The sequence below is a fragment of the Peromyscus maniculatus genome, chromosome X, assembly GCF_049852395.1.
Source record: "Peromyscus maniculatus bairdii isolate BWxNUB_F1_BW_parent chromosome X, HU_Pman_BW_mat_3.1, whole genome shotgun sequence".
Lineage (NCBI taxonomy): Eukaryota > Metazoa > Chordata > Mammalia > Rodentia > Cricetidae > Peromyscus > Peromyscus maniculatus.
Genome location: NC_134875.1, coordinates 13,569,548 through 13,578,963, shown reverse-complemented (window position 1 = coordinate 13,578,963; position 9,416 = coordinate 13,569,548). Strand labels below are relative to the sequence as shown.

Sequence of the window (9,416 nt, the reverse complement as noted above, 5' to 3'; positions counted from 1 at the left end):
TGTGGATTTAAGTTTGGATCTTCAGTTCAATTCCATTGATCCACTTGTCTGTCGCTATGTCAATACCATGTTGTTTTTTTATTATGATAGCTCTGTACTATGGCTTAAAATTGGGGATGGTGATACCTTTGGAAGTTTTTTGCTGTACAGTATTGTTTTAGCTATCCTGGTTGTTTTCTTTTCCATATGAAGTTGAGTATTGTTCTTCAAGGTCTGTAAAAATTGTGTTGGCATTTTGATGGGGATTGCATTGAATCTGTAGATTGCTTTTGATAAGATGGTCGTTTTTACCATGTTTATCCTACTGATTCATAAGCATGGAAAATCTGTCCATCTTCTGATATCTTCTCCAATTTCTTTCTTCAAAGACTTGAAGTTCTTAACATGCAAGTAGTTCACTTGCCTGGTTAAAGTTACTTCAATATATTTAATATTGTTTGGGGCTATTGTGAAGGGTGTTTTTTTCCTGATTTCTTTCTCAGCCTTTTTATTGTTTGTATATGCGTTTTTACTGACTTTTTTTCAGTTAATCTTTTATCCAGTCACTTCACTAAAGGTGGTTATCAACCATAGTAGTTCCCTGGTGTAATTTCGAGCTCTCTTATGTATATTATCATGCTATCTGCAAATAGTGATACTTTAACTTGTTTTCCAACTTGCATCCCCTTAAGCTCCTTTTGTTGTCTTATTGCTCTAGGTAGAACTTTGAATACTATATTGAATAGATGTGGAGAGAGTGGATAGCCTTGCCTTGTTCCTGATTTTAGTGGAATTGCTTTGAATTTCTCTCAATTTAATTTGATGTTGGCTCTTGGCTTGCTGTATACTGCTTTTATTATACTTAGACATGATCCTTGTTTCCCTGATCTTGCCAAGGCTTTTATCATGAAGGCGTGTTAGGTTTTGTCAAAGGCTTTTTCAGCATCTAACGAGATGACTGTATGTTTTTTCCCTTTCAGATTTTCATATGCTGGACCATCTCTGTTTCTTTTCATCTTTCTTTCTTTCTTTCTTTCTTTCTTTCTTTCTTTCTTTCTTTCTTTCTTTCTTTCTTTCTTTCTCTCTCTCTCTCTCTCTCTCTCTCTCTCTCTCTCTCTCTCTCTCTCTCCCTCCCTTCCTTCCTTTCTCACCCTGACTACAATTTTCCCTCTGTTAGGGAATGTTATTATTCAGACCTGACCCTTGGGGACCTGCCCAGAGTGTAATGTCTCCTTTAAGTGAAAACCCCTCCCCCTTCTCTCTCTCTTTTCCTTCCTATCTCCCTCTGTCTCCTTTCATGAGGCTGCATACACCTCTGTTTTCTTTCTGCTCCCCTCTCTCTTTCCCTCTCTTTTTTCTCTCTCCCCCCTCTCCCCTCCTCCTTTAATAATAATTTTTCCCTGAGGGTATTTCTACCAGGGTCTAGAATAGAAGCTATAAGTGGCTAAGGATTCTAATCTGAGGGATATTCAGTGAATCTAAGCACACTGAGTTTGTTAGTCCATTCACTTTATTCTTCTCAGTCAATTCTATCTACAATTTCTTTTCTGTTCTCATACTTAATTCCTATCATTCCCTCCTGCTCTTAGTCTCTTCTGCTATTCTCTCATCTCTAGTTCTTTCCATCTCCATACTCATCAATGATGGTTCTTAATGATGGTTCTTCTCCATCACTTCTTTTCATGCTGCTCTTTCATATCTAGGTCTTTTCCCTCTTCTTCCTTCTTTGTTCACCCAAATGTGTGTGTGTGTGTGTGTGTGTGTGTGTGTGTGTGTGTGTGTGTGTGTGTGTATCTATTCATTAACAACTTGTTAGTAAAAACTACAAAGTAAACTCTCAGGAACAAGTATTCTGATAAGAGTCATACTTGGCAAAGACTTCTTTGGCTTAATTGGTGATTGACAACAGCTGTAGGTTGTAGAAAGTTCTGGCTAGCTCTTTAACGGATAGCTACAAAGGTTACAAGGAAAGAAATTAAACAAATGAGAGATGTAAGGAAAAGGCAAAGAATATGTGTACTATTTTTATGTGACTAATAATATCCAGATATGGTTAGTCAGTTAGCAGCCTTTTTCTGTTAGTCACCTGAATCTCAGAACCTATATATAATTAGTCTATTGAGCCTAAAATATTGCATTAAAATGGGTGTAGAAATATGTACAAAGTTTTAATTGTTATTTGAATCAGAGCAGGGAGTTGCTAGTGGAGGAAGCTTAGGGCAACATAGGTGCCACTGATCTCTTCAAGGAATAAGATATCCCAAGGCCAGATACCTGCACTATCACTTCTGGTTCACTATAATTCTTCTGAAGAGTTTTGATCTAACAAGGCCAGACACCTGCAATTCCAATCTGTGAAAGTTCTACAAAGACACTTTGTCTGGCCAATATTTACTTTGTCAGTGGCTATGGATGGAGAACAAGACCTCTAAGTGTCTACAGTCCACATGGAACAATAGATCAAGTATGAATCATATTTTAGAATGTTTCTATTCATAAAAAATTGTACAGTTAAATAAGAAACCATCTTCTAGACTATCAACAATTATGTGTGTCCATAAGTTTGAGATGCAATCATGAGAGTACATGTACACATAACATGGAAATACATGGTAAATGGGTAATCATAGCTGTTATTGCACAAGAAGTTTAAAACAAGAGACAAACAATTCATTCAAAAGGCAGTAATTCCATAACACTTTGCATGGTGGTTTCCTCTAACAGAACCCTTAGTTCTGATAGATTGACCTTCTGAACTCTAGTTGTCACCTGCTGTATACTCTCATGGGATTTGCTACCAGCAACTCTCAATGTTTTCCCATATGGATGCTGTGTCTGCATGGTGTGAATAACTTTCTACTGTGCCATGCTGCTGCCCACTGCATCTTCATGGCATGTGTCCTTCACCCACAATGGGGCACCTTGGCTCAAACAATCCAAGTCCACTGTGTGCCATTTTACAACACCCTCTGTCCTCTTCTCCTAGTCTCTCCCCCCTACTCCCTCATCTTCCATCTGTCCCTCCTCCACTCCTCCCATATTTATCTTCAGAAAAGTGCAAGCCTCCCCTATCTACAAAACATGGCATATCGAGTTGTAGTAAGACTAAGCACCTTGCCTATTATTAAAGCTGCATAAGGCAAGGCAGTATGAGGAATAAGTTCTCAAAAGCCAGTAAGAGAGACAGAGACAGCCTCTGCTCCCACTTCTAGGAGTCTTACAAGAAGACCAAGCTACACAATTGTAATATATATTCAGAAGGCTTTGGTTAGTCCCATGCAGGGTCTCTGGTTGTTGGTTCTGTCTCTGTCAGCCCCTATGAGACCATGTTAATGGACTCTGTGTTTTCTTGTGATGTCCTTGGCTCCTCTGGCTCCTAAAATCCTTCCTCCCTATCTTACACAGGATATCCTGAGCTCAGCAAAATTATTCTCTGATTTCTTCATCTGTTTCCCAAGTTTCTGGATGAAGCCCCTCTGATGACTGTTGGGCTAGGCACCAATCTATGAGTATAGCAGAATATCTTGAAGCATCATTTCATTGACATTTTTTCCAGTTGTGTTTGATTCTATCATCGGTCTCTGGACCATCCAGCCTCTGGGTCCTGGCACTTCAGACAGTGTCATATTTGGGCTCCCTCTATAACATGGGTCTCAGGCTGGATCAGTCTTTGGTTGGCCACTCCCACAATCTCTGTGTCATGCTTACCCCAGCATACCCCATAGGCAAACAGACTGTACATCAAAGGTTATGTGGCTGGGTTGGTGTCCCAATCTCTCCATTGGTTGTCTTACCTGGTCACAGAAGATGTTCAATTCAGAGTACATATTCCCCTTTGCTTGAAGTTTTAGCTGGGTTCATCCTTGTAGATTCCTGGGAGTTTTACCTGTACCAGGTTTCTCCCTGATCCTGAAGTGACACCCTTTCCAGTTGTCTCTTTCAGTACTCTCTGCCCCTCCCATACTCTACTTGATCCCTTGTGTTCCCATCCGCACCTGCTGCCAGTCTGTAGTGGGTAGCCATTCCAACCTTTATCTGGAAGTTCCAACCCCCACTGAGGCTTTGGTAACTGTCACACTTACAAGGTGGGACCAAGAGGACCCTGAAAACCCAAGATCTGGATGCGCCATCTCACTTAGTTCTTGGACCCTGGATGCTGGAGGTAGACTGAGCAGAGTTCTCTAGAGAACTCTGCTGGACTGTGCTACGTCTTTTCCAGACCCTGCAATCTACCTATCCCTTCATTTGTAAGTTACACCACTAAATAAATCTCCCTTTGAACTACGTGGAGTGGCCTTAATAATGTCACCAAAACCAGTCTTCTCAAAAAATTTCTTGGGAGAGAGGTGGTTCCTGATCGTCTCAGTGCCCTAACTGACCTAACCGGGTGCTGTCCTGGTTGGTATTCACTGGTCCTCTGAGTTCATAGCCCATGGGGTCACAGTTATACTTTTGAGTTCTTCAGTTTTTCCAAAATGCCCAGAAGAACAGAGAAGCATGGCTATTGTGGATGTCAACACTGTGTTCAAGGAGTTGGTGGAGTTCAGGGATGTGGCTGTGGAGTTCTGTAGAGAGGAGTGGGAGTGCCTGGACCCTCACCAGAGATCTTTATACAGAGATGTGATATTGGAGACCTATGGGAACTTTGTGTCACTGGGACTTGCCATTTTTAAGCCGTCAGTAATTTCACTACCGGAGCAAGGCAAAGAGCCATGGATGGTGGAGCAAGCAGGATGGTATCCAGATTTGCTGTCTGTAAATGAAACTAAGAATTTATCTCTAGAGAGTGGCATCTTTGGAAAGGAATCATTTAATTGGAAAATAATAGAAAGAGTTGGTAATTCTTGCCTTGAGGAATCCTGTTTTGGAAATGATTGGAAACTTGAGACACAACCAGAATCTACAGAGGAATACTTACAGAGAGTGACAGCCCCATTGGAAAAGATGTCAACTGAATTCATTCAGCCTACACCCATTGCTCTAAGTGAAATGACTCACTCTGAAGCAAAACACAATGAACAGGAAGAAGGTGAAACTATTACTCAGCAGGTAAAAATTCCTACCAATGACAATGAAATGTACGAGAACACCTTTATCTATTACACAGATCAGATGAAGCATCAGCAGGATTTTGCTGGCAAGAAATGTGATGAATTGAAGGAGTATAGCAGAGGATTTGCATATGACTTCCAACTTGCCCCATATCAGATTAATAAGAAGCCCTATCAGTGTGAGATCTGTGGCAAGATCTTTGAAAAGCATGCTTACCTTGTTCAGCATAATCGCTTTCACACTGGTGAAAAGCCCTGTGAGTGCAAAGAATGTGGGAAAGCCTTCACTAACTGCTCCCTGCTTGTCCAGCTCCAGAGAGTCCACACAAATGAGAAGCCCTATGAATGCAAACATTGTGGGAAGGCCTTCCTCTACTTCTCGACGTTTTTTTCAACATCAGAGAACACACACCAATGAGAAGCCTTATGAGTGTCACAAATGTCAGAAGGCCTTTAACAAGAGTGCAAATCTCACCAGACATCAAGGAATCCACAGTGGTGAGAAACCCTATGAGTGTAACTTATGTGGAAAGACTTTTACTTGGGCTTCCAACTTGAATGATCACCAGAAAATTCACACTGGTGAAAAACCTTACGAGTGTAACTATTTTGAAAAGGCCTTTCTCTGTCATTCAGCATTCATGAAACACTATAGAACTCACACTAATGAGAAGCCCTATGAGTGCCAGGAATGTATGAAGGCCTTTAGGCAGAAAGCACATCTCATCCAACACCAGAGAGTTCATACTGGTGAAAAACCATATGAATGTAAGGAATGTGGGAAGGCCTTCGCTTGTCCTTCATACTTTAATAGACATCAGAGAATTCACACTGGGGAGAGGCCTTATGAATGTAAAGAATGTGGGAAGGCTTTTATTGATTGTAAAACTCTAATTCTACACCAGAGGATCCACACTGGTGAGAAACCCTTTCAATGCCAGCAGTGCAGCAAGGCCTTTAGGTAGAGGTCCCATCTAACCCAACATCAAAGAATCCATACCAGTGAGAAGCCCTATGAATGTAAGGAATGCAGACAGGCCTTTACTTGGCTCTTACAGGTGAAGAAGCACCAGAGAATACACACAATGGGAGAAATCTTGTGTATTTGAATACTGTCCTTTATTTATTGAACAGTCCTTATTCAACATCTTCACATACATATGGAAGAAAAGTGTTGATAAGATAAGAAATATGGGAAACACCTTTATGTGTCCCTCAGCTACCCAGACCCTGCTGAGAAAAGCCTGGAAGTGAGGTGTGTGGAACCTCTCACATCATACTTAAAGTTGTGTAATTTATACTATGATGATTAGAACAGGAAGCCCTCGCTTTTTTCAGCAATTCATTACAGAATAAGAGTTTGTAAGAGAAGACCATCTGATGGCTGTCCCTTTTTTTCTTTATAATCTAGTTTATTCAATATTAATTTACATAGGAAAAATAAAAATGAAATTATGAATAGAAATACTAATTACCAGTAAAAGGGTTACATTTAATTGTAACTATAGAAATTGCCACATAGAGAACAGTGTGGACATTCTCAGTATAGAAGCTATCCCATGCGTCATTTGCCAGTATTTACCTGTATTTTATTATCAGTTAACTTCAGATCTGCTTCAGACTGCTGCCTTTTTAGCCAGTAATAAGTGAGTTTATTGTGAGGATTGAGTGAACTTAGTAAAAGGGACCTTTGGCATAGTCACTAGCAAGAAGGAATGATTAGGAAATATTAGGAATCATTTATGATAGTCTTCATTATTATTTTTGGAATGCTCATCTGCATTTTATTAAAGACATCTCCTGTCAGCTTGACCCATATCAAAGCTTTCATAGCCAGTTCTGGAATGAAAATGATTGGAACATGAGCAGATAGTCACTTCAGCTTCAGTTGAACCAGACAGTTGACTCTGGTGAGACGACATGAACTCAGTGCATTTAGCATAAAGGTGAGATCAAAGTGTCCTCCACAGCAGAAACAGTGTATGTTTTCTTACTCAGGATAGTCATATTTATACAGGATGTGAATTAGAACAATTTGTAATCTCTAACTATCACTATATGACTCTTGGATTACATGAAAAGTGCAGCAGTTTGCTTCAGTGTGAAAGAAAAGCAGCTCTACATACTAAAACCTGATGAGATTCATTTGCCTAAATGCTATAAAATATTCAATTGGAAAAAATGAACAAATCCTAGAGTTGACAGCAGAATTACATATTATATACAATAATTGATCAATGAATTTAAATAAGTTTTTAAGAAGCAATAAAATAGACAACTGGACTTTGAAAGCTTTTCCCAAAGCATCTGAAACATAGACTAGATTTTCCAGGTCCTAAGGAGACATTTGAAGGACATTTGAAGATGGAGCAGTCAGTGCTAACGGGAAGGAGGTAGAACATTTTCAAGCAGAAATATATTCAGTTGGTTTGGGTGGGTTTTGTTTTGAGACAGGGTCTCTCTTAACCTGGTGGCAATCCTCCTGCTCCATCCATTGAGTGCTGGATTAGAAGTCTGTGCTGCCACACTGGCTTGAGCTCAGAGCTGTAAGCCTGCCAAGCACGTGTTCTGCCACTTTTTCCCTGAGACATGGTCTTGCTAAATTGCCTAGGTAGGCCTTGAACTCATGGTCCCCATATATTAGCCTCTCAGATAGCTGGGATTACAGACCTGCCACTGGGTAAAACTAGAAAATCTTATTGCTATAAAATAATTTGTTCAGTGTTATATGAGTTAAATTTTAAATGTTTAGAGTAAATTTTGTGTGAATATATATAAATTTTTGATTGATTCACAAACCTCTAGAATAAAGCCAGTATACTCTTAAAGAATAGAAAAATGTGTTGTGTTACCTTAAATGAAGCATGTGGTAGTGTTCAGGAGGGAAGTAAAGTTTTGTTTGGGATAGGGCCTCATGTGGCCCAGGCTAGCCTAAGTCTCGTAGTCCTGCTGTAACTTCCCAGGTGCTGGCCTACCAGATAGCAAGGAAATTTGAAACAGATTGTCAACATAATGCCTTCACCAGCCCTTCCATTTTATAAGGTTAAGTAACCGTTTTAATGAGAAAAAAGTTACCTGTCTTTGTATGACTGTGTAATCCCAGCACTGGGAAGGTGGATGTAGGAAAATTAGGACTGTTCAAGCCCAAACTGGGCCACATGAGACCCTGCCATATGCTAGAATCATTAGAGAAGGTAGCTATAGAAACAACCGGTAATCAAAATAAGACAGCCAACAAAGACAATGAGCATAGAAGTAGCCCGTGGGAAGTTGTGAGGTAGAGTGGTAGACATAAAGTAAGTGTATCAGTAATTCCAAAATGGTTTGAATAGGTTGATTACTGTAGTTGAAGGACTAGGTTGGTGTGGAACATATCTGGAATTGGATCCCTTGGGAGGTGAAGAGAAGATTGCTGTTTCAGATTAGCTTGGGGTACAGAGAGCAACTCCATCTCAAAAATAAATAAAAAGTAAATAAATGAGAAAGAAAGATAATGATACAAAAAGACTGAGATTAAAGGATGGTGAGAGAAGCCCATGCTATTGAGATATTAACCAAAGAAATCATACAAGGAAAAGTTCAAGAAGAAACAACAGAAATGATTTACCAAAAAAGTAAGAAAAAATGACAATGTTCAAAGACTGATTTCATTAAAAGGATCTGAATATTTTTATTTGTATGTAACTAATAACATGACCACCATAAATAAAAAGCAAAGGTTAATCAAACTACAAAGAGAAAGCTTGGATTTTTAACATGCCTGTCTTGAGCAAAATCAGGAACATTTGGACAAATATCATTGAAAGATCTAACAGACATTATGTGGACTCTGAATTTATAAGATACTCTTTTATTTAAGAAATTATTTTCTGTGTCTTCAACTTCAGTCTGAATAAGTATCAGTCAGTTCAAATTATACACAATGCCTTCTTGCATAGGCCTAGGGATGTCCTTCCATATATTTGGAAATATACTTTTAAATAACTTCAAAATAACCATTAATTAACACTTAATGGAGATGAGGGGGAAATATTTATGGAATGTGACGGCTGTAATGTGTAGTAGGTAGTGTTACCAGAAAACTGAGGTCAGTGAGGAATTCATTGTCTCAAGATGCTGGAGAATTTTAAAAAATGAAAGAAGTAGTAATAGGTTAGAAACAGCAATTCAGCAGGAAGCAAACATGGTTATAACTTGTTAAACAATTGACATATTCTGGGGTGCTCTTTAGCTGTTAAGGAATTCTTGAAGCCAAGTGTGGTATCACACATCTTTAATCATAGCCTTCAGGAAGCAGAGGCCCGATGATCTCTTGAGTTCCAGGTCAGCCTGGTCTACATAGTGAGAACCTCTCTGTCTGGGGGTAGGGGGAAGCAGAGGTATGGG

General features: G+C 39.5%; 1 pseudogene; it reads left to right on the top strand.

The window, feature by feature from the left end:
• The first annotated feature begins 4,411 nt into the window (after nucleotides 1–4,411).
• LOC102922864 (uncharacterized) lies at nucleotides 4,412–9,042 on the top strand (annotated as a pseudogene).
• Nucleotides 9,043–9,416: the final 374 nt, after the last annotated feature.